Genomic DNA, 25,009 nt, shown 5'->3' on the forward strand with positions numbered 1-25,009 from the left:
CTATTTGTTGTATTATAAAGTATAACAGAAGCAATGTACATGAATATGCTTAAAAATAGTAAATATTCAATAAAATACTTCTAAAATACTTTTTTAATGAACCTGATCCTATGTATTATTACACAAATAAATGTGCCACACAATTAAGAGACCATTAAAAAAATAACTGCAATTGACCACAGTTACATAGTCAATATACAAGGAAGGCCATATCCCATCTTATGATCTTTCCATCATTCCATCGAATTCTAAAGCCACTACATTAATATATGACCAAAAACTTGGCCCAGAAAAAGTCTGTAAAGGTATTATTATACATTTAAGTCACATGTTAAGTAAGTAGTTTTACAACCAGCAAGAAGGAGCTTTTCCAAATATGACCTGTCGGATTATGGCTTGATCATCTCAAGGAAACCATTTTTCTTCAGTTTGGTAGTATTTTTGTTTTTGTTTTTGTTGTTGGTTGCTCATTTTAAGTTCATGACTCTCAGATTCTTGGTATGTAGCTCTCCCTCTGGTGCAAATTTTCCTTACTATTCAATGGAGAGTTAGAAAAACATATTAAAATACCAGGATACAGAACATGGCCTCATTTTCCGCAAACCTATCAAAAGAGCAAACATGAATCTATGTGTTCATGTCTAGACTTTGGCTTGATATAAAGATAACTGCTCCAACTCATAATATGTTTCACCACGTTTATCTTGCCTCATTAAACTTAATTCCCAGAAGAAACCTGCATGAGCGGCTATTGATGAGTCATTTCCAGTCACTCCATTGACTAGAGTAACCAAGATAAGATTTTGAAAATGAGTACAACCTAGAAGGAAGGTGGGTTGTAAAAATAGCTTTGGTCAAGCTTGAGTCATTTTACTTGTATGTATGAACTTAACAAATCCAACTTAAGAAATAGTGAACGACTTCAACTTTAAATGAACTTTCAGTGTCCAAGTATACAGTGCCATTTTCTGTCTTCTATTTCTTTGTTTACTATACTTTTCTTCCTTCCTTCCTTCCTTCCTTCCTTCCTTCCTTCCTTCCTTCCTTCTTTTCTTTTTTAAAGAATGAAATATCCTTTATTCTTCCTTGTGTCCCCAGGACCTGAAACTGAGAGTCACAAGCTGGTCAGTCATGTGCCCCGGGGCCTCTGTGCCACTGGAACGGAGCCCACTGCACCGTACTCTTCTATATTGCTTTTACTAACTAGTTTCTTCAGTAGAACAAGGCTGAAGACTCTCAATAAACTGATACGATTGGGGATGACAGACCTGTGCGTGTGGGTTGTTGGATAAACAGAGAAATAGGTATGTCAACTCTTATCTGAATTGTGAATGCAATCATCACCTCGCTGAGAATCTCTGGAGAAATAAACTAATTAGCCAACAGACAGAAGAGATTCCAGGTTTTCACAAAAGGTATAGTGACACTTAGGCAACATGACCTGTTCCATGATTTTTACATCATGTCATAATGATATCACAAGACACAGGAAAAGCTGTTCAAATGATCAGATGCATCATCTTATACTACAGATTCCCAAAGAATGTAAATAGCTGCTTATCAATTTGAATTAGTGTAGTGCTGCCAGACAATTACAAAGAGCAACAATAGTATATTCTGATGGTCCTTAGTGATAAATTCAATGGGACAGAGAGATAAAACCAAAATTAAATATGACACGGAAAATTCTGGGTTATGCCCTTGGGCAGCGGTCTACCTTACGCTTTACTTAAATAAGGCTTAGTAGATCGGGTGGTATCAACGGGTTTATTGCCCAAATTCATGTCAAATGATTCTAGAAAAATCACAAAATACAAACAAGAAGTTGAGGTGATCATTCTGTGTCTCTACTGTGGTAATAATAATTCTAACAAGTGTATTAGAAGCTAACATTACTCATTTGTGTCATATTTTTTGACTTTCTCTTATTGAGGGGGGTTTTGAAATGAATACGTTCTTCACACAAACATACGCACGATGCACCAGTGATTGTGTAGTTGAACTAATGTTTTCAGAGATGATGAACACAAATAACAAGTGAAAATTTGAGGGCCACAACACTACAATTACAAAGGAGACTATTTACATTGTTTATTATAAAAATGAAATACACTAATACTGCATTCTATCTAAAAAAATAAAAGGAAAAACTTACAGGTCTACATTATTGCAATATGGGCTGTCTGTTGTGCAGTCATTACTCACTGGAGATTTTTAAATCAGATTGATCCCATACTTACCTTTACGATGACTTATTTAAAGCAAGTCTCCCTAGAGGTCATAATGTCTTTAGAGGGGGAATGGAGTAAATGAAAATTGTTGATGCAAAGAAAAATAAAATATATTTTATAAGCCATCTTATTAGCTATCTTATTTAAATATTTAATCTCTCTTACCTCAGGAAAAAGAAGTCTGTTTTTTTTTTTTTTAATTCTATTGTTTAAATAACTGACCACTACATTTTCAGTTAAATATTATATTCTTATACTCTTCTCTTTTTCTTTTCTTCTTTCTTGTTAAGAGTCATAGCAACCTGGGTTCTGTGATGAGACTGTCACCTCTGAGCCATGCTGAGTAAGAAGAGACTTTCAGAATACGGACACGAAGGTACAATGGGCCATCTGCACGCTTTCACCAGTGCTAGTACAAAGACTCTTTGGCAGGAGAAAGTCAAGGGAAGAGAGAGAGAGAGAGAGAGAGAGAGAGAGAAACTTAGAAACTACAGATATTTAACCTTTCAAATTTTTGTCATAGGTGACTCCGAAGCAGATCTATGAAACCACCATATTCCCCGTGACCCTGGAGTGAGCCAGTATAAAGTTGGGCTCAATATTTCTTGTTATCATTCCAATAATACTATCTTGGGAAGAGAATATTTCCAAGAAAGTATGTTCAATTCTGGAAATGCTAATGGGTTGGCAACTTTCCCCCAAGTCTTTCTAGCTGCAGGGAACAAACGAGGGCAGAGTGCAGCCAGTTACTGGGAGTACTTGCGTTTCCTAAGTCCTCCAAATTGCTTACCTACTAATCCCCAGTGCTTTGCTTTCCTGCGAAACAGGTCCCATTCCTGGGAATTTGAAATTGCTTTAATGGATAAAGTGGTGCCGGGGACATGTTATTACCTGTATGTGTGCATGAAAATCACATACATGCTTGCCCCAAATCAAACATTTATTTTCCAACCAGAAAAGAGGAAGTAGATTCAGATTCAAGTTTCTTTAGGGACGAGATCATGCTGAGAGGCAAATGAATGGCCACTGTGGGGAATTTATTTCTCCTGCTGAAAAAGCAAAGGCTAATAATAATTGAGGTTGATTTGCAAAATGCACAGCTTTACAATAATCATATGATACCTAGTAATTTTGAAATTGAGGTAAAAAAAAAAAGGAAGCACTTCAGAAGCCGGAATTATGAAAATCAAGAAGTTGCTTAAAATATTTGAGAGTGTGCTTAGAGAATCAAATGCCATATGCTTTATTTGCTTCTGAAGAGAAATCGTCTTTTCTGTTGGAACAAATTGCACACAGGTGTTTGATACAGAGTTTATAAGCTATCAAGAGGAGCAGAATGTTTCGGGCTGGGGTAGGAGGTGTTAATTTGGGAAAGGTGGTATGAGGGGTGGATGGAGAGAACAGAACAAGTAGGCAAAAAAAAAAGAAGTATCTTAGCCATATTTGCAAACTGGGTGGAGTTGTTAGAATTGGAATTTACCACCTGAGGGCAAACCCACATTAATTTATGCAGTCAAATTAGGATTCTGCTTTTCAACTACTTTGCTTATGAGTCGCTGGTGTAAGAGAAACAAGAAACATAAAATTAATGTACATATTGGTTCTGTATCTGTTTCTGCCAATTATGTGGGAACTATACATAAAACTAGCTTAAATTTCCTTTCCACTCACCGGTCTCAATGGAATAAAGGATGACCCATTTTACTGATGAGAAAACTGATACCAAATTTTAGTTGACTGCAGTATGCATAGATTGGGTGTGTAACATGCATTGCTTCTCATACTGACAGATCCAGATACACAGGTCATTGATGCCTGATATGTGAGGCATCAATGTGATAATCTCTCTGGGGAAATATAAAACACGGTTTTTGAAATGGAATCTATAATGAAATATCACCAATGCAAATTGACCTAGGCTCATAAAATAGGGTAGAGAGTTTGACATTTCAGAGTCATGTCCAGCATATCCAAAACAAAAACAAAAACAAAAACAAAAAAACAAAACCAAAACCAAACCAAAAACAGAAGCTGTTAACTAGAGAGTGAGGCCCACTCCACTTATTTTAAGACACTACATTGAGTTTTCTTACTACTGTATAGACTGTCATGCTTTGGTTTATGTGACACTAAAACATTGGATGGAAGGTGGAAATTTAGCTGTATTCAATAATATACCTTCCCTAAATAGGTTGTTAAAAGTCATCAGAGTGACCCTTTGGAGAAAGAATCCATTAATTGGTCTGTATGAAATAGTCTGGATCTCCTTTAATCTCCCTTTAGCCTGTCTTTCCAGTAAGTATGAATTCAAAAACAAGTATTCATAACAAAACCTTGTAAAAACTCCAAAAGCATATTTTTAAAAACACAATCAAAGCAGTTGAATATTATTGTCAAGGAATTATCTACAACAAACAGAAGATTAACCATTGTAATCCCCACAATTACTTGATTTATGATAAATTTCCTTAATTCTAAAATAAATTTGTTTACTATCTCTGAATATAGAATGTTTAAAATCATTTCTCCCTGACTAAATGCTAAGTTATTGAGTTAATTTTCGTTGTGCTTTATTTTTGGAAAGTAAGTACAAAAACTCAGGTTCTGTGTTTTATTAGAGATAATTTTAAAATTTAAGCAACAAACGATCAAGTGTTAGAAAGTTCTTTGAGTTCCTTTCTGAAATTAACCAATTGCAAATGGAATGTTGAAATTCTAAGACAGACAACACTTTTGCTAGTTAATAACTTATACCAAGGTCAATGTCATAGAAACTCAATGTGAAAATATCTCTTTCTTCTCAATGTATTAAATAATAAACTCATTGGTAGTTTTTGAAGGGAAGTCCTATGTTTGGTTTGAATAATCTGAAAATTCTGTTTGGTAAACTTGATTTGATTAACATTCTGTCCATTTTTGACAGGATATTATAATTGCAGCAAACAGAAAAAAATAGAAAGCATTAAGAGATATAATATGCAACTTTGGACCTAGGTTGCTAGTGATATTTAAATCTTGGAAAACCCAAAACTAGAATATTTTTTTTTTTTTGTTCTGATTGTAGCTACTTGAAAATATGTGTGGAGGTAGAGCAAGGGGGTTGAACTGTAGTGATTTGTTACTGGTAAATTCCCAAACTGGATGACTCACTAGCATATAACCAGCCCAATCTGTACCAATTTTACAAACATAAGGGCTGCTGATAATTACAGCATATATAGTTCAATAATGAAAAGTTAGTTTTAAATGATAATTTTATTTTCCCCATTTAATTTTTTAACTTTATTTTCTTCAAAAGTTTTATTTACTCCAGTGTAAATGGGTAGAATTTCTTTATCCTTTTGCAGATTTATGACTTTATTTACAAGAGTTTAATACATAGTTAAAAACATATAGGGAAAAATTACTTAATCTGGACAGTTTGGCAATGTTGCATAGTGACAAAGTCATTTAAAAGATGTGAAAATATTTTTTTAATCCTTATAACAGATCTTCTATTTCAGAATAACTGACCTAGGGTCATATGGATACTACCATGTTCATCTTAATTTTTTTTACTAAGGATTAGTTCTGAAAGGGACTAGAGATAGGGTGGGGAACTGGGGAAGATTTTCTCTTTTCAAAATAATTCTCTCAGGTAACCAATAATAGACAAACTTTTTCATAAGTATTCGATTGCTAATTTTCATTCTAATTATTACTAATGAAAGTCTTAAATATGCAACTTTAAGATACCCAATAACTCCTTTCAATTTTAATGTGTTCCTTGTGTATTTTAATTTTATTGCTGAGTGGGATTATCTCTTGTCTTTTCATTGCCTTATTGGTTCTTTTGTAGGAAAATAATTTATTTTTTATTTTTTTAAAGATTTTATTGATTTATTCATGAGAGACACACAAAGAGAGACAGAGACATAGGCAGAGAGTGCAGCAGGATCCCTGTGGGAAGCCCGATATGGGACTTAATCTCTGGACCTGAGATCTACCCTATAGGAAAATAATTTAGTGATCTTCAAAGCTAAAGTTTGACAGCCTAGTTCAAGTTGATCAGATCTTATTTGCTACTTAAAACTGAGTTCCAAACCTAAGGTATACTGTTATAGATGTATTTCACAGAGGCAAATATTTGATGAGAAAAATTTAAAAACCTAAAAACACAGCATGAGAAATCAATTTTGGAGTTTTCTTCAACAGCTGTGTTCTAGCAAAAATAAATATGGTTACCTAATTAAAAATTATAACATTATAACACATTCAATAATTGTATTAATCTTGGTGGACTCTTTCCTCTAGTTATCTCCAGTGAGGTTCATGAAATACTCATTGTACATATCCCTACAATCTGGAATGAATTAGTTGTTTTTTCTTTCTTTTTATTGGTTAAAATAATTTGAAAATTAGGGATGATTAATGTCCTTATTTTCTCCCTCTACCTTTACAAGCAATTATATTCTGGCAACAGATTAACTATAGAAAAAAAAAGTTCACATGTAGATTACATACTGAAAAAGTTATAAGTGGAGTGTTAGCTATGATAGTTGCTTTAAAAATATAAAACCTATAATGTTCTACTCGAGATCAAGTCATATTTCAGTCAATATCCAGGTAACATTCTCAGAGAGTAACTGATAAATAAGATAATTCTAACTGAAGACATTCATTATTCAAAAGGCATTTCAAACTGGTAGTAGGCCAGAAGATAGAAGCCAGACCAAAATGGGACCACAGTTGGCTGACTCAATACCCTGAGATGTGATGGTGTTGGCATAATGACATCACTACTCTCTTGGGACCAATCATTTGTAATGCAGGTGGCAGAATGAGACTGAGAGACTGATCTCATCAGAAAATAGCTGATCCAGACAAACTGACTTTTTCAGTGTCTACAACTGCATTTCTGTCCATCCACGGCACTGGAGTAGAGGATCTATGCAAGCGGCATTACAAATTTAACATAGAATAAGGGTTTATAGGTAATCTAGGACCAAATCTCCTGGTTGACAATGAAAGCTCTACTCAGGGATTAATTAAGACTTTAAGTAATATTTGGACCAAAGTCTTGTGTAAAAGCCTAGTAGTCAATGAATAGGGATTACCACTATTTTTTTTTTTTAGCTTCTATTCAATAGAAGAGTTCCTGTCCATCCTTCCTTCCTTCCATCCTTCCATCCTTCCGTCCTTCCTTCCTTCTTTCCTTGCTTCTTTCTTTCCTTCTTCATTCCTATGGACTATGTACTACAAAATTTAATGATATAAACTGATAAGATATGGAAAGAGTTGTGTAAATTAAATGATTTCTCATCAATGTGACTTGTTTTGGGTAGATATATTACAATTATAAAGATATAGACATAAAATTTAATTTAAAAATTCTTTATTTTTTGATACTTTTTTTCATGTACATCCAAAAATAAAAACATGAAAGTTGAAAATTTGTCTTTTAGATGCTGCCTGTCTGAGCTTTTGGTTCAGAGCAGTTTAGATGGTGTCAGATTAAAATACATGCCATAATAGTCATTAAAGTTCCAAAGCTAATGCAAACCTGATTCAAGCATCCCCAACTGACAATGTTTTATGCCTTCTAGATATCTGATTCCTTGATGTCTCTTCATTTGCATTTGTTCTAAATGCATCGAGACAGAAAACCTTGAATTCTAAAATGAAGAATAAATTTATAACTGATTAATACTAATTGTTGTTTGTTTAGTAATTATCCTTAAGTTTTCAAGGAAATGTTGCTATTATTCACACACCCTGACAACACAGATGGACAAGTCTTTGCTGCAACAACATCCATGTTCAGATGAACTTTATTTTATAAAGTAGAGAGCTAAGTGTTTTATGGAAAGGTAATAATCTGTTTACTGAAAGATGTAGATTTTCTTTAGGAAATTGGTTTGTTCTGAGTCGGGTAAGTTATCAAAGGCAGAGAAAAGTTGACAGTCTATTTGCAGCCATCATTTAAAATTCATACCATTTCCTTCTCACTCATTACAAAAAACACCACTCTGTGCAAGGTTCTACAAGCAAAAGTTCTTCCATTTGGATGGCCTTAAGAGAGCCTTGCAATGACAGATGGTTTGGTTAATTACAAAATTAAACTTTATGCTATTGAGACATAATTTCAGTGAATAATATTTTCCAGACAGAGTTTAATAAGCAGTTTGTGGTTGAGTAGCCTTTTGCCCAAAAAAGGGAACCAGGTCTCTGTGACTACCTTCTACATTCAGAGAGCATGAGGGTAGAGGATGTTAACTTGACTACCCTAGGAACTGAGTTCCAGTAACCTTATCAGAGCCTAACGGAGTGACCCCACCCTAGATGTTGTGAAAGAAGGACTGTTGAAACAGCACCTGGCATTTCACCCTGAACTCCTATAACACTTGCTGATTCACTGACCACAGTCAGGGGAAAGTACACTGGATGTTCAGCTGGCCTTCCTGGGTGAGTCCTTCTGGTAAACATGGACTCATCTGAGAAATCACAGGTTTTTAACATTCACATACAGGAACTTTGATTTTTTTCTGAAATGTGGTAAAGCGGATCAATTTTTTACATGTTGAAATCTACAAAGATTAAGATTAGAAATCAAAATCTTTGTAAAAGGAATATCCTTTAAAATCATGCATACATTTATTGTTGTTTGTGTATTGCTTACTGAAAAGCAGTTGGGAATATTAGTATCTGGTATGATCAGAAGTTTGATTTTGGGTGAACAGATATTCTCCAGGTAATTTGGGGGAAAAACTCTTGACTTTACTTGACTAACTTGAATGGGTTAAAGAGAAGAGATTTCATACTGAGGACACCAGCCTTGACATTCTAGTTTTAAGAACTAGTATCTGATCTGAGTAGAACCAAACAAGATTTATTTTGATCTGTAAGAAATTAGAGAATTGACAATATATGCAATGGTCTATGTGATTTTATTTTTACATTTTTTATATGCATGTTTAGTAAAATAGCTATAGATATACACATACATACTAAATTTATGGTGGGACCAACTTATACTCTAGTGTTACTGGTTCTTCATGAAACAAACAAACAAAGAGAAATTGAGCTAATTTTTCCCTCCAATAAATTGTTGACTGTTTTTACTAAGTGAAAAGTTTAGAAAGATTCCAAAATCTTGATGATAAATTAACTGCTACCCAGAAAAAATTCAAGTAATTACCCTACCATAAAATTCTCCTGTCTGATTCCCTTCATCCTATCTTCAGAAGCTTTTTGAAAATGTTAGTTATATGATGGTGTAATCATGTCTTTTTCATCCTTATTTCACTACAGGAAACCTTGTCATAATGTATATCAAATATGTAGTGGCAAATTTTAAAATCAGTAAATGACTAGATTGAAACATTTTAGAATTTGACAACCAAAATTTCAATTAACTCAATACTTGGTACTTCTGTGTATATTGTTTAGCTGATAGAATCTACAGATTCCAAATATGCTTTCTGAAATTAAAAAAAAATAAAAAAGAAAAACATCATTGTTTTTAATGGCGATAGCATACTATGGTCTAATGACCTAGGGGTAGAGTTGTGATAAATGACTTACTAAATGTATTATAAAATCATCACAAAAGTGTAGATGCCACATTTTCTATGATTAGAATATTTTTATATGTTAGTGGGGAGTGAATGAGTAAAGAGAATCAGCATTTGTTGGCTTCGCCTTCATATGTGTTTCATCTTAATGAAATTGGTAAAACTGAGGATACCAAGGATCAGAGCAGTTGATAAATCGTTCAGAACAGATAGAATGAAGTCTTACCAATTCATAAAGACTTTTCCCTGTCAATGTATTTAATTTTTAAAATCAACTCTCTTAAGGTATAATATACATGAAATAAAATGAACCTTTTTAAGCCTATTGAAAAAAATGTGCCCATGTATAACTAACCACTACAATTAACATAGAATATTTTTATTAATTCAGAAAATGTCTTTGTATCCCAACTTAGTCAATCCCCTTTTCCCAGTCAACTCTAAGAAGCCGGTGATCTGCTTTATGTTATCCTATTACTTTGTTTCATCTAGATTCTTGCATCAGTAATATCATAGGGTATGTACTGTTAAGTGTCTGGCTAATTTCACTCAGCATAGGGATTTTGAGATTCATCCCTATTGTATTGTGAATCAATAGTTTCCCCTCCCTTATCCCTGAGTTCCATTGTATTCCATGGTATGAGTTTACCACAGTTTACCCATTTATCTGCTAATAGACATTTATTTGGGCTGTTCCCAGTTTTTGATCATTATGAATAGTTTCTCAGCATATTCACTTACAAAGTTTTTTCATATGTGACATGTTTTCATTTATGTCAGGGAAATACTCAGAAGTGGGTAGGTCATATGAAAGGTGTTGGTTTAATTTTATAAGAATTTGGCAAACTGTTCTTCACAATGGGTGAACTTTCATCAGGAATGTATGAGATTTCCAGTTGCTCCACATATTCACTGCTACTTGATTTTCAGGATTTCAGTTTTTGCTTTGTTTTATTTGCTTGTGTTTGGTATTCTTTTGGTTGTGTAGAGATTTCTTATTGGGTTTAATTTGTAATTCCTTGGTGACTAATGATATTGATCAAATTTCCGTATGCTTATTGGTCATTTGTATTTCTTCTCTTGTGCTGTGTTATTTCACACACTTTGCTCTTTTAAGGGTTCTTTGTCTTTTTTACATATTCTGAGTAGAAAATTTTGTCAGATATACACTATGAATATTTTCCCATAGACAGTGGCTTTTCTTTTCCTCTACTTAGCAATTTTTTTTTTGAAGAATGGAATATTTTATTTTCACTAAGTCCAATTTATCATTTTTTTCTTTAAAGATTAATGAATTTCTCCTATCAAATACATACTTGCTTACACTGAAGTTATAGAGATTTTTTCCTCTCATCTTTTCTAGCAGTTTTGTAATTCAAGCTTTTTTCATTTAGTTCTGTGATCCATTTCAGGTTAATTTTGGTGTATGGATAAACGGAAAAGATTTACCTTTTTTTTTTTCACTTAGATATACACATTTTCCAGCACAATTTTTTGAAAAGAGTTTTTTTCTCTATTGAATTACCTTGGCACCATTGTCAGAAATCAGTTGCCCCCACAGATACTCTGTTATATTAATGAATATCCATTGTCAGCATCACATTATCATGATTACTTTAGCTTTTTAGAGAATTGTTAAATCAGGTGGTATCTGTCCTCCAACATTGTTTATCTTTTCAAAGTTGGTTTGGCTATTCCATATCCTTAACTCTTAGAACCAGCCAGCTTTTCAATGTACACACACACACACACATGCATACACACACACACACACACACACACACACAATACCCATTGGGATTTTTATTTGGGTTGTGTTGGGTTGATAGAATAATCTGGAGAACTGGAATCTTAGCAATTCTTCCAATGCATGAAACATTTATTTACTTAATGGCTTTGGGATACAGTTCTTATTACATAACATATTTTGTTAAATTTATCCCCATTTTTAAATTTGTGATATTTTAATTATTTTAAATTTTATTTTTCTGAATATGCACTGCTAAATTATAGAAATGCATTGATTTTTTTGTACATAGAACTTACATCCCACCATCTTTATAAATTATTATCCCTAGTGGTATTTTGTAGATTCCTAGGATTTTGTATATATAAGGTTATGCCTTCTCCAAGTAAATACAGTATCATTTCCTCTGGTCCAAAATATAAGTACTTTATTTTTTTTTCTTGTGTTAACACAAAAACTAAGGCTTCCAGTACTGTAATTAATACAAGTAGTAAGATGAGTCATTCTTGCCTTGTTTCAGTCTTAGAAGAAAGCATATAGTCTCTATCTTCTTACTTCTGTGTAACGTAAATCTTATTAAATGTATTGGCATATTATATAGATTATTTCAGCGAATGTCCCATGCATACCTGAAAAGAATATACATTTTGTTATTTTTTTAAATTAATTTAATCAATTTATTTGAGAGAGAGAGAGAGAGAACAAGTGGAGGGGGAGTGAGAGGATCTCAAGCAGACTCCACCTTGAGCACAGAGCCTGATGTGGGTCTCAATCTCAGGATGTGATCACAGGGCCCTGAAAACATGACTTAATCAAATACCCACCAACTGACCCACCAGGCACCCCTATGTATTTTGGTGGTGGAATTGGAAGTGTTCTATAACAAATAAGTCAAGTTGGTTTTAAATATTATTCACATTTTTATTTTTACTACTTTTTAAAATCTACCTAAACCACTACTTTTTTTAATATGTATTTTATTTTAAGTAATCTCTACACCCAACATGAGGCTTGAACTCACAATCCAGAGATCAAGAATTGCATGCTCTACCGACTAAACCAGCCAGGCAACCATAAACCAGTAATTTCTGAAACAAATTTCAGAAACAAATTTCTGTCAACATCTCCAAATAGAATTGTTTCCATTTCTTCTTTCATTTGTATCAGTTGTTGCATCATTTATTATGAGGCTCTGTTACCAGATGCATACATACATTTATCATTGTGGCCAGCCTTCTTGTCTCTGGTCCTAGTCTTTGTCCTGAAGTCTTATCTACTTGATATTAATATCATCACTTCCCTTCCATATAATCAGAGGCTAAACAGTATATCTGTTTTATTCTTTTTATTTAATGTATCTGTGTTTTACGATTAAAATACATTTATTATGAAGAGCCTATGAATGGTTCTTCATTTGATCCAGTGATATAATCTCTAGTGCAATGCTTAGAACATTACTTTTAATGCAGTTATTGATATTTACATTCAAACCTTGCTGCTACCTTTTGCTTTCTGACTTCTTACTTTGTTCCTATTTTTTTTCTTTTTCCCTTATTTTGAATTAATGGGATTTTTAAATGATTTCTTTTTATTTCCTTTGTTGGCTTATAAGCTTTACTTCTTTGTCTTAGTTCCCTTATAATTGCTCTAGAGCTATAACACACATCTTAAACTTACTGCAGTCTATCTATGTACAATTTTATAATATTCCATGTCAAATAGAATAATATTTAAGCATAAATGTCTAGCCCTTCTTTGTTGTCTTCTTTTTTTACATCTTCTATATATTTGTTAAATCCCAAATATTATTTTTGCTTTAAACATTTAATTATCTTTACTGCATATTCAATTTTCAAAAAATTTCCTGTGAATTGATGAGCCTGTGTCTTTTTTGCAATGTCTAACATGTGACTAATCCATCAAGAGTGAAGTGATGTTAAAATTCTAACTGCTGTCTTTTGGATATATCAGAGTGATAACATATGAGAGTGATGTAAATTTTCTAATATGATTGTAAACTTGTTCATTTTTATTTTTCCTTGTAGTTTTATCCATTTTTGAAGTTTCATTTTGGAAGTGGGTTTGCTTAGAATTGCCTTTACTTCCTGATGAATTTAATCTGATACTAATATAGCTATAACAGTATTCTTTTAGTTAATATTACACAAGTATATCATTTGCTATGTTTTTATTTTAAGTCTTTTTGTGATTTCACTTTAACACAAACCGTTTAAAGCTTTTAAAAAAAATCCACCCGATAAACCTTGTCTTTTAAAATTATAGTTTACAGGGGCACCTGTGTCTATCAGTGGTTGAGTGTCTGCCTTCAGCTCAGGTCGTGATCCTGGGGTCCTGGGACCAAGTCCCACATCAGGCTCTTCGCAGGGAGCCTGCTTCTCCCTCTGCCTGTGTCTCTGCCTCTCTCAGTCTCTCATGAATAAATAAACGGAATATTCTTTAAAAAATTGTTGTAGTCACAAAATACTTGGGTTTATATTTTATTTAGAACTGGCTACGATTTTAAATTTCGTTAGGTTTATTGATTTTCTTTTTAATCTTCTGGATTGATTGATATTGAAAGTCTCAACAATATGTGAATTCAACTAAACAAGAGCTAATATTGTTAACCTCCTCCCAAATGGGTACTTTAGAATTATTCTTTAATTAAAAACACTTTTAATAGCTTTTGTATTGTTGTGATCCAATATTTTGTTTTTCTTTTTATCTGTAGAAAGTAAATAACTGGTGTTTTATGTAGTCAATGCTTTTCAGACATAAAAATTACCAAATTTTTGACTAACGCCCTGCTACTTTTACATTCCTTCCAAAGTAATTTTCTTTCTTATTATTTAGGTATTTGTCCACAAGTCCCTAAAATGTAATTTAGCTGGGTATATTAGTTCCCCAAGGCTGCTGCTATAACAAACTACCACAAACTAGGTGACTTAAAGCACAGATGTTGTTGATGGTTTCACAGTTTGGTGTCCAAAAATCTGAAATTAAAGTGTCATTAAGGCCATGGTCCCCCTAAAGAATGTGTGCTTGCATCTTCCTAGCTTCTGGTTGTTTATCTGCAATTCTTGGCACCCTCTGGTTTGCAGCTATAGGACTTACATCTACCTCTGCTGCCTCAGAACATTCTCTCTTGTTTGTCTTTGTGTTTCTTTTCATCTTATAAAGAAATCAGTCATGTTGGATTAAGGGCCCACCTAACTCCAGTCTGACCTAATTTTAACTTAAGTAATTAAATCTGCAATGACCCTAGTTTCAAATAAAGTCACATTCTGAATTACTGCATTTAAGACTTCAGGATATCTTTTTAGGGGACACTGAGCATAAAATTCTGATAAGCAGTTGTTGCTATTGTTGTTTTACCATTTTATCACTTTGAAGATAAAATCAATTGTTTTCTTGCTTCCATTTTTTATTCTTAAAAAAAGTCAACTCTTGTTCTTCTCACTTATATTTAGTTTGTATATTTCTCCTCCGGTCACTTTTAATTTTTTTTTTCTTCATCGCTATTCTGTAGTTTTCCAATGATTTATACAGGTACAGATTTCCCTATGTTTTTACAGCTCATGGTTGAATTGGCTTCCTGAGCCCAAAAATGATTAAATTGTATTGATTCAAGAAAATTATCACCAGATATTCTTTTGAATAATGTCTCTCTCCAGTTGTCTCTTTAATTCTTCTGGAAATCTGGTTAGATATGTCTTAAAACCTCTCTGTCTCTTTTCCATTATCATTTAAACCTGTGACCCAAGCCACTCTCGCTCCAAGCCAGTAGAGATTACTTTTATGTTCCCATGGCAAACTATGGCATCAGTATTTATTTTTGCTCATGATATGCACATTCTTCATTATTTTTGGAATGTAACAAATAACCTTAATTTCCTACCTGTATGCACATACATAGACACACACAATTTCTTTTAATCTTCTGTTTTTAGTGGAACTGTATGGATGGGATTGCAATAGACAATTCATCTGCCATATTAAAAACCAGAAGTTCAGGGCTCACATACATGTGTTTAATGTTGAGCTCAGTTCAATATGAAGAAAAAAAATCCATAGTTTTACTCTGAGAGGGACTAGAAGATACCTGTAATCTAAATGATGATAAAATATAAATTATTTTTCTTTTTTTAAAGTATTTTTCAACAAAATCTCAAAATATGGTATACAAAATACAATTGACAAGAAGGAATTAGACCTATCTTTTCCATCAAAATGACAGAACTTTGATACAAAAAAAAATCTTCACATGGAGAAACTTTGAAAAATTCAGAAATTGAATCACTATTGAAATATTTAATCAAGCCAAACGTAAAACAATCATGTTCATATACTACTTATAATCTAACATAAAATAATTTTTGTTTTATTTTCTAAAACTAGTCTCTATGTCATTACATTATTGCTTCTTTTTCTATTTGCTAGTATTTTCTATTTTTGCTGAATTGTTGGAAACTATATATAGATACTCAAGTATGCATCAAATTTACAAACAGAAGGATATTTTATAACTTTGAATGAAATGCTATTAAGAGTAATTGCATTTGGAGTCATCTTCTTTGGCTTCTAGGCTAGCAGTTTTCCTGTTCCTTTCTATTCTAACTGACTTAAAAATAAATTCTATTAAGTGTGGGAAACTGGGAGAGCTTTTTCCACAGCATACTTTAAGTGGCAGTGATACAGGATACAGAAGTTCTTTCATTTTTCATTGTCCATAAGATCAGATAAGAAAGACTCTATGAATTGATCAATTGATTGTCTTATAAAGTTACTAACTTGTTTTTTTATGTTCAGTATTGACTAGGCTTTGAAGTTTTTAACCTTTGGGAATCAAAATATTTGTTGTATTTTTCTTGCAAATTGGAATTGTTCTATGATTTTTTTTTAAAGCTATGCATTAGGAGAAATACATAGCAAAATCCAGAATATAAGTTTTAAAACAGTAAAAGCTGCTTTGACAATTGTGAGTTGGTGTCAGAAAAACAAAATACAAAATCTTAAAGTTTGTATTATCCTTTTCTATAGTTATTTTTCATGTCAGTTATGGCAAAATTAAAAAAAATACTTCTGTCTTATTTTATTACTGATTGAGATTCTTCTACAAAATGTACAAAGTTCAGAAAAAGCTTAAAAACACATATATCACAATTATTAATAACATATAAAAAAGGTCTATCTTTATACCCTTTCTTTAGGTTGAATTGCTAACATTAGCATGTGGAAGAATAAGAAATATAATCTTTTTCTTAGTGCTTCTAATCTATATTCTGATAACTTCAAAGCTAAAAATAATTTATTGTATTATTGAACATGTTCATTGAACTATATAGATTTAGGGCAGTGTAATCAATTTACTTGAATTGAATAATTCAACTGCATTCTGAGAACTTTTGAACTGAATTTTTATTGCTGGTATCCATAACGTGATTTTTGCTGAAATGGTTTCCTATAATTTTGTTTAAATCAGTAGGAGTTGAGTATAAAAGATTAATAATGTCTTCTAAAATTGTCTTTAAAATGTAAATAATTGGTGAATTTGGGTCCTCTATGTATACATAGAGAATTGGAAGTATTTTCACTGTCTTGATTGGCTATATCAGCCAAAAATGAAGCACTCAAGTCATTTTTTTATGGTCTTCATTTTTCTGTTTTAAAGTAATGTAAGAGATTTTGTTTTAATTTTTAAAAATAACCTTTTATTATTACAGAAATCATAAATATGCATTGTACAAATTTGTGACTTTTAGACAAGCAAAAACAAAGTGTGAGAAAGTATATTATTCTCAATATCCACAAATTATATCTGCTGATATTTTAGTGTATATTTTTGTATATATTTACATGCAAACACAAATGCACAACAAACATATATGACTGCAATTGTTTTTAATAAACTTTAATTTTGTAATAGTTTTAGATTACAGAAAAGTTACAAAGATACTATGTCCATTTTGTAATCTTGATTTTTCAATCATCGATCTCAATCTTTTCATTTCAGTAAGTTATCATTCCATCTAATACATAGACAATATTAGCATTTCCTGAAGTCTTATACAGTCTCAGACCAGGCGCTGCTGCTAATTGTCATTCCCTTAAATAGCATGTAATCTAATAAAGCTCCCTTCTCATGAGGAGCCCATGTCAGCTTTCCCACAGAAACATTCTACCTTCTGGATTTGTGTGCTTGCTTCTTTTGCTTCTTTTGTTTGATTCCTGTTGATTCATTTTTCTTTGACATAGTGTGGCATGAATAAAACAACTGTTCTGGAGTCAGAAAAACTGGATTTTTCATCTGAGTTTCTTGATAACAATGTGACATTTAGACAGTCACTTAACCTTTCCAAACCTCTATCTTTTCACCTGCTTTTAAAGAAATATGTTACTGGATTAGAAATTCATTTTTAATTTTTCTGACTTTGAAATTGTAGTGCTATATAGAAATAGCTCAACCTGTGCATACATTATAATCAGTTTTAGGTACTTATTCAAGAGAAACATTTGTATCCAGGGCTATTAATACAACTGATATTTTGAATATAATAAAATGGGTGTTGATCACTACAATTGAATTATCAGTTAAAATTTATGATAATAATTAAAATTATTATCACAAAATTATTTCTGATAACATATTTACATGCATCTTTCTTATTTATTTATTAAAATATTCCTTTAAGTATTTTTAAAATTATCTTCGATGAAAATGAAAAAGTGACCTAGCCAACTATAAAGGTCTTTTATTAGCATCCATTAAGAATGAATTTTAACATAAGAATAGCAACACATGACATTTTATATCTTAAAATTATTAAATAAAACAATTGTTTTTTGGGAAAATTTATTCTTTAAAATGCAATCATTCTTACTCTTTTGTGAAATGCTGTTTTTATTAAACTATATAACTATGGCTAATACCTTAATAAATTCAGGACAAATTTGCATGTCACACTGTCATGTAAACAGAGCAAGAACATATTTGACCAGAAGGATCTTGTACAGGGACATGATACTATTTTAAATCTGTTTTTAGAAACTGTTACTGAAATAATTTTAAATGTAAAGAAGAGTTGCAAAAGTAGTACAGAGAATTGTCATATCTTTTATTCAGCTTCCATTGGTATTAACTAACATCTTACATAAACAAGATATATTTATTAAAATGTCGACATTAATACTGGCTTGATACTATTAACTAAGTTACAGGCTCTATTTAGGTTTCCAGTTTTTCCAAGATACAACATTGCATTTAGTTGTTACCTCTTTAGTCTTCACCATTCTGTGAAAGGTTTCTGGTTTTTCTTAGTCTTTCACAATCTTGCCATTTTAAAGAGTAGTGGTCAGGTATTTTGTAGAATGTCTTTCCACTTGGGCTTCTGTAAAATTTTCTCATGATTAGACTCAATTTAGGGCTTTGGGGAAAGAACTGCATCAGGTCAGGAGGTAAATAATATCACGTGGCTTATTAACAATGACATTGTATTTGATCATTTAATTAAGATTGTGCCTGTCAAATCACTCCATTATAAAATTCGTATTTTTCACTTTCACAGTCTAATGTTTTTGATATCAGGATAATGCAAGATTCATAAAATTACCTGAAAAGTGTGAGAGGACAAAAGTGGAGGGAGGGACAAGCAGACTCTGTGTTGAGTGCTTAACTCAATGCAGGGCTTGATCCCAGGACCCTGAGATCATGACCTGAACTGAAACCAAGAGTGAGTCAGAAGCTTAACGGACTGAGCCATGCAAGCATCCTTATAATTCAATTTTTAAAATCATTACAGGACTATTCATATTATCTGTTCCTTGAATGAATTTTAGTAGTTTGACTCTCAGGGAATTGGTCTATTTCAGCTAAGTTGTTGACTTGTATGGTCACAAAATTCTCCATAGTATTGCCTTATTGCCTTTCTAATATTTGGCTTTAGTATTGATGTCTTCTCTTTCATTCTCAATATTGGTAATTTGTATTTTCCTTTGATTATTCTTGATCAAATTTTTTAAAAAAATATTTTATTTATTTATTCATGAGAGACACACAGAGAAAGGCAGAGACGTAGACAGAGGGAGAAAGAAACAGGCTCCCTGTGGGGAGCCTGATGCAGGACTTGATCCCATGACCTCGGGCAGACACATTCAACCACTGAGCCTTGATCAATATTTTTAAAGATTTACCAAGTTCATCATTTTTTAAAGGAATAACTTTTTAAATGTACTAATTATTTTTTTCTGTTTCCAAAACCATTGAATTCTACTCAAATATCTTGTTTTTCTGTTTGCTTTGCATTTAATTTTTTCATTTTCCTGTTTCTTTTTTTTTTTTTTAAACATTTGATTTTTTTTTAATTTTTATTTATTTATGATAGTCACAGAGAGAGAGAGAGAGAGAGAGGCAGAGACATAGGCAGAGGGAGAAGCAGGCTCCATGCACCGGGAGCCTGATGTGGGATTCAATCCTGGGTCTCCAGGATCGCGCCCTGGGCCAAAGGCAGGCGCCAAACCGCTGCGCCACCCAGGGATCCCCATTTTCCTGTTTCTTAATGTCCAATATTAGGTTGTTGGAGTTGACCTTTCCTTGTTACTAATAAAAACATTCAATACTATGTATTTCTTATAAACTTTAGCTGTACTCTCAAATTTTGATATGCTGCATTTTAATTTCCATTCAGGTGAAAATATTTAAAATTTCCTTTGAGTCTCCTTCTTTGATATGTGGGTCATTCAGAAATATATTGTTTTGTTTCTAAATTTGGGAAAATTCCCAGATAGATTTTTGTTAGAGAATTTTGAGTTGGTTCCAGGATGGTCTGAGACTATACTCCATATGGCTTCTGGTTTTTAATTTGTTTTTGTTTTTTTTTAAGATTTTATTAATTTATTCATGAGAGATACACAGAGAGAGGCAGAGACACAGGCAGAGGGAGAAGCAGGCTCCATGCAGGGAGCCCGACGTGGGACTGGATTCCGGGTCTCCAGGATCATGCCCTAGGCTGAAGGCGGCGCCAAACCGCTGAGCCACCTAGGCTGCCCTGACTTCTGGTTTTTAAAATCTTTTCAGATTTGTTTTATTGTCCAGAATATATTCTACCTTAGCAAAGGTTTCTTCTGCATTTGAAAAGAAAGTGTATTCCTCTGTTGTTGGATAAAATTTTTGATAAATATCAATTTACACTAGCTGTTTGATGATGTTGTTCTGCTCTACTATACCTTTACTCATTTTTTTTTGTGCCATAATTTACTACTTGTTATATCAATTGCTGATAAGAAGTGGTAAGTGTCCAACGATAACTATATATAAATTCATTTTTTTCTCTTTACTTCCATCAGTTTTTGTGTTACATATTTTGAAGCTCTGTTGTTAGGAGCATCAATATTTAGGGCAATATGTCACAGAGAATTTTATGCTTTCTCATTATATAATGTTTCTCCCTATACCTGATAATCTTTCTTGTTCGAAAGTTACCTTTGCCTGAAATTAAAATAGTTACCCAAGAGTCTTTTGGTTAATGTTTGCATAGTGATTGAGTACACCTCTTTATTTTTAGTGTAGCTACTATATCTTTCTATTTAAAGCAGGTTTCTAATAGACAGCATAGAGTTGGATCTTGCTTTTTCTCCAAAGTAACAATCTCCTTCTGTTAAATTATGTGTTTAAATCAGTTATATTTAATGAGATTCTTGATATGGTTGCATTTAAAGATACCATCTTGCTGTTTTCAATTTATCCACCTGTTCATTGTGTCTTTACCTCATTTTTCATACACCTTTTGTGTTAAGATTTGTGGATTTCATTTAATCTCTTTTATTGACTTACTCTTTATTCACTTTTTTTTTTTGCATTTTCTAGTGGTTTCCCTAAAGATGTATAATATACATCTTTATTATTCAAAGTCTAGCTTCATATGATAGTATTCCACTTTATGTGTAGTATAAAGTTCTCAAAATCACATATTTCTCCTCTCCTCTCCCATCTTGTGTGCTATTTTTCTTATACTTTGTATTTTAATTATACTATAAACACCAGAAATTGCTACTATTTTTCCTTTACACAATTAGGTATGCTTTAGAACAACCAAAATGAGGAAAAGTAAATTTAATTTTACCTGTATTTATTTTATTTTCAGTGCTTTTCATTTTCTTGTGTAGACCCATGTTTTCAACCTCATAATTTTTATGTCCAAATAATATTTCTTTAAAAGTTCTTACAGAAAAATTTTGTTTGTTTTGTTTGTTTTCTAGCAATGAACTGCTTCAGTTCATTAGTCTGTGAGTCTTTATTGTTTCTTCATTTTTGAAAGAATTTTTCTGGGTATAGAGTTCTGAGTTCACCATTTTTTTAGCACTGTAAATTTGTCAATCTATTGTCTTCTGGTTTCCATGGTCTCTAAGGAGAAGACTATTGTGTTGTTGTTGTTGTTTGTTTGTTTTCTGTATGTAATGCTTTCCCTCATTCCTCTACTGGTAGCCTTCAATTTTTTTCTGTTTGTCATTTGTCTCCAGCAATTTGAATATGTTACGTTGGAAGCTGGTTACATCTTTGAGCTTACCAGATAGGTAGTCTTTGGGCTTCATTGATCTGTGGTTTTATGCCTGTCACTTAATTTATAAAATTCTAGGCCATTATTTCTTCATATATTTCCTATCCCTTGTCCCCTCTTTTTTCTTCTTCTGGGATCAATTGCCCATAGACAAGAATACTTGATACTGCCACACAGATCATGAATGTGCTATCCTGATGTTCTTTTTTTTATCCTTACTCTTTTTTATCTTTATTTTTCAGTTTGAATAATATATATTGATCCATCTTGAAAATCACCGATTCTTAACTTGGCTATTTTCGGATGCTTTAATTATATTTATTGCTTACGGAAGACATTACACATCTCTGTTACTGTGTTCTTCATGTATAGCATTTCTATTGAGTTTTCTCTTACAGTTTTTAATCCCATCTGATTTTTCATATGCCCAACTTTCTCTCAGTTTTTTTAAGTATTTGTCATGGTTTATTTTAAATAAATTTGGTAATATCTTATGACTGACGTAATATGGGAAGGCAAGGAGATGACTATTCACAAACATAGTATGTAAATTTTAAATATTAAATTTATGAAACTGCATAAGTAAAGTAGTGTCTATTGGTTTTTAACCTAATTTAAGAATCAATATATGTCCCCCAAATATTACAATCAATAAAAAGAGAGAAGAAATGAAAAGATTAAAATAAGTTATATAATAGAATGGTGTTTAAAAAAGAAAAGATGAACATTTACTTGTACTCTAATTTGGATGGCTGAGTAGTAAATGTAATTAGAGTTTAACCCTGACTATATCACTAATTCCTTATGGGTTTCTAATGCTTTGAAATGTACAATAAATTTCAAAGCTATATGAGGCAGATTGGACACAGCATACTTTATATTCAACCTGTCTAATACTTCATGGAGTGGTTCCAGGCACTGGCAATCCTAAAATTAATTTCCTTATCTCCTACTATTTCCTCAAATATACATTACATTTCCCTCCATATCATTAATTTATTGATAGAGTAGTCTACATTCAGTCCTTCATTGCTATGAAATTTCTTTAACTTTCAAAAGTAATTGTTTAGCACATAGAATCGTAGAATACACACACACACACACACACACACATTTTCTATACATGGTTGTAGATACTATATTGATGACAAAACAGTGTAATAAAACACAAAATACTATATTGATAACAAAACAGAATCAAATTGTGTCATCATTTTTCATCTGGAAATAGACTAAAACAAATCAACAAAATTTAGGCTATGGATAAGGGCCACAATAGCTGTAGCTAACAAGTATGTATGTCTCTTCCCTTATTATTGAGCTTGACTCAACCCAGTGTGCAAAAACATTTTTTAGTAGGTCATCAAGAATTTCTTTCTAGAAAACCAAATATGCTTAGCTTTTTATTACCCTGAATTCACTATTGCACTCAAAATGCTCAGTGATTTTCATCATCTTTTTCCTTGTATTTATAAGGTTTTTATTTGCATGCTGTGCAGAACTCGTCACTCTATTTTATTATTCTTTTTTCTCATTTTGTTTCTGTTAGTCATTACATTAATTAATTTTGCTATTGCGTTAATATTGGCAAAGAAGAAAGTTTAGGAGGTATAATTCTTTCACAACTGCTTTAGTGCTAAGAAATGCCTTCAGGGACATATTGTATGGAAAGGCTTTTAAAAACCTTCTTAACCCACAACTATATGGTCAATTAATCTTTGAAAAAGCAGGAATGAATATCCAATGGGAAAAAGACAGTCCCTTCAACAAACGGTGTTGGAGAAACTAGACAACGATGTGCAAAAGAGGAAACTGGACCATTTTCTTACACCAAACACAAAAATAAATTCAAAATGGATTAAAGACCTAAATGCGAGACCTGAAACCATAAAAGTCCTAGAGGAGAACACAGGCAGTAACTTCTTTGACATCGGCCTTAGCAACTTCTTTCTAGCTATGTCTCCTGAGGCAAGGAAAATAAAAGCAAAAATAAAGTGTTGGGACTTAATTAAAATAAAAAGCTTCTGCACAGGAAAGAAAACAATGAACAAAATTAAGAGTCATTCTACACAATGGGAGAAGTTATTTGCAAATAACTTATCTGATGAAGGGTTAGCATCCAAAATATATAAAGAACTTAGAAAACTCAACACTTCGAAAATGAATGATCCAAATTAAAAATGGTCAGAAGACAAGAATAGACATTTTTCAGAAGAAGACATTCAGATGGCTAAAAGACACATGAAAAGATGTACAACATCACTCATCATTGGGAAACGCAAATCAAAACTACAAGATAACACCTCACACCTGTCAAAATGGTAAAAATCAACAACACAAGAAACAACTGGTGTAAGTGAGGATATGGAGAAAGGGGACCTTTGCACTGTTGGTGGAAATAAAAACTAGGGCAGCCACTGTGGAAAACTGCATGGAGGTTCCTCAAAGAATTAAACATAGAACTACCCTATGATCGAACAGAGCAATTGCACTACCATGTATTTACCCCAAAAATACAAAACCACTAATTTAAACATGCCCCTGAATGTTTATAGCAGAATTATCTACAATAGCCAAATCATGGAAACAGCCCAGGTGTCTATCAACTGATGAATGGATAAAGAAGATGTGCGAGTGTGTGTGTGTGTCTGTGTGTGTGTATACACACACATATACACATATATAAAAATATATTAATATATACACATACACATATTATATATACATGTTATATATGTGTAATATACACATACATATAAATATATAATATGTATATATTATATAATTTTATATAGAATTAATATAATATATAATATATAATAAAATATTACTCAGCCATAAAGAAATGAAATCTTACCATCTGCCATGGATGGAGCTAGACAATACCATGCTTAGTGAAATAAGTCACTCAGAGAAAAACAAATA

General features: G+C 32.3%; 1 long non-coding RNA gene across 1 annotated transcript; it reads left to right on the top strand.

The window, feature by feature from the left end:
• Positions 1 to 1,087: 1,087 nt before the first annotated feature.
• On the top strand, positions 1,088 to 24,721 carry LOC140598986 (uncharacterized). The gene is made up of 3 exons (XR_012001518.1): positions 1,088 to 1,304; positions 2,522 to 2,607; positions 20,411 to 24,721. It is a non-coding gene; the product is annotated as an uncharacterized lncRNA (long non-coding RNA).
• The last annotated feature ends 288 nt before the right edge of the window (positions 24,722 to 25,009 follow it).

This window comes from Vulpes vulpes, chromosome 5 (assembly GCF_048418805.1).
Source record: "Vulpes vulpes isolate BD-2025 chromosome 5, VulVul3, whole genome shotgun sequence".
NCBI classification, from domain to species: Eukaryota; Metazoa; Chordata; class Mammalia; order Carnivora; family Canidae; genus Vulpes; species Vulpes vulpes.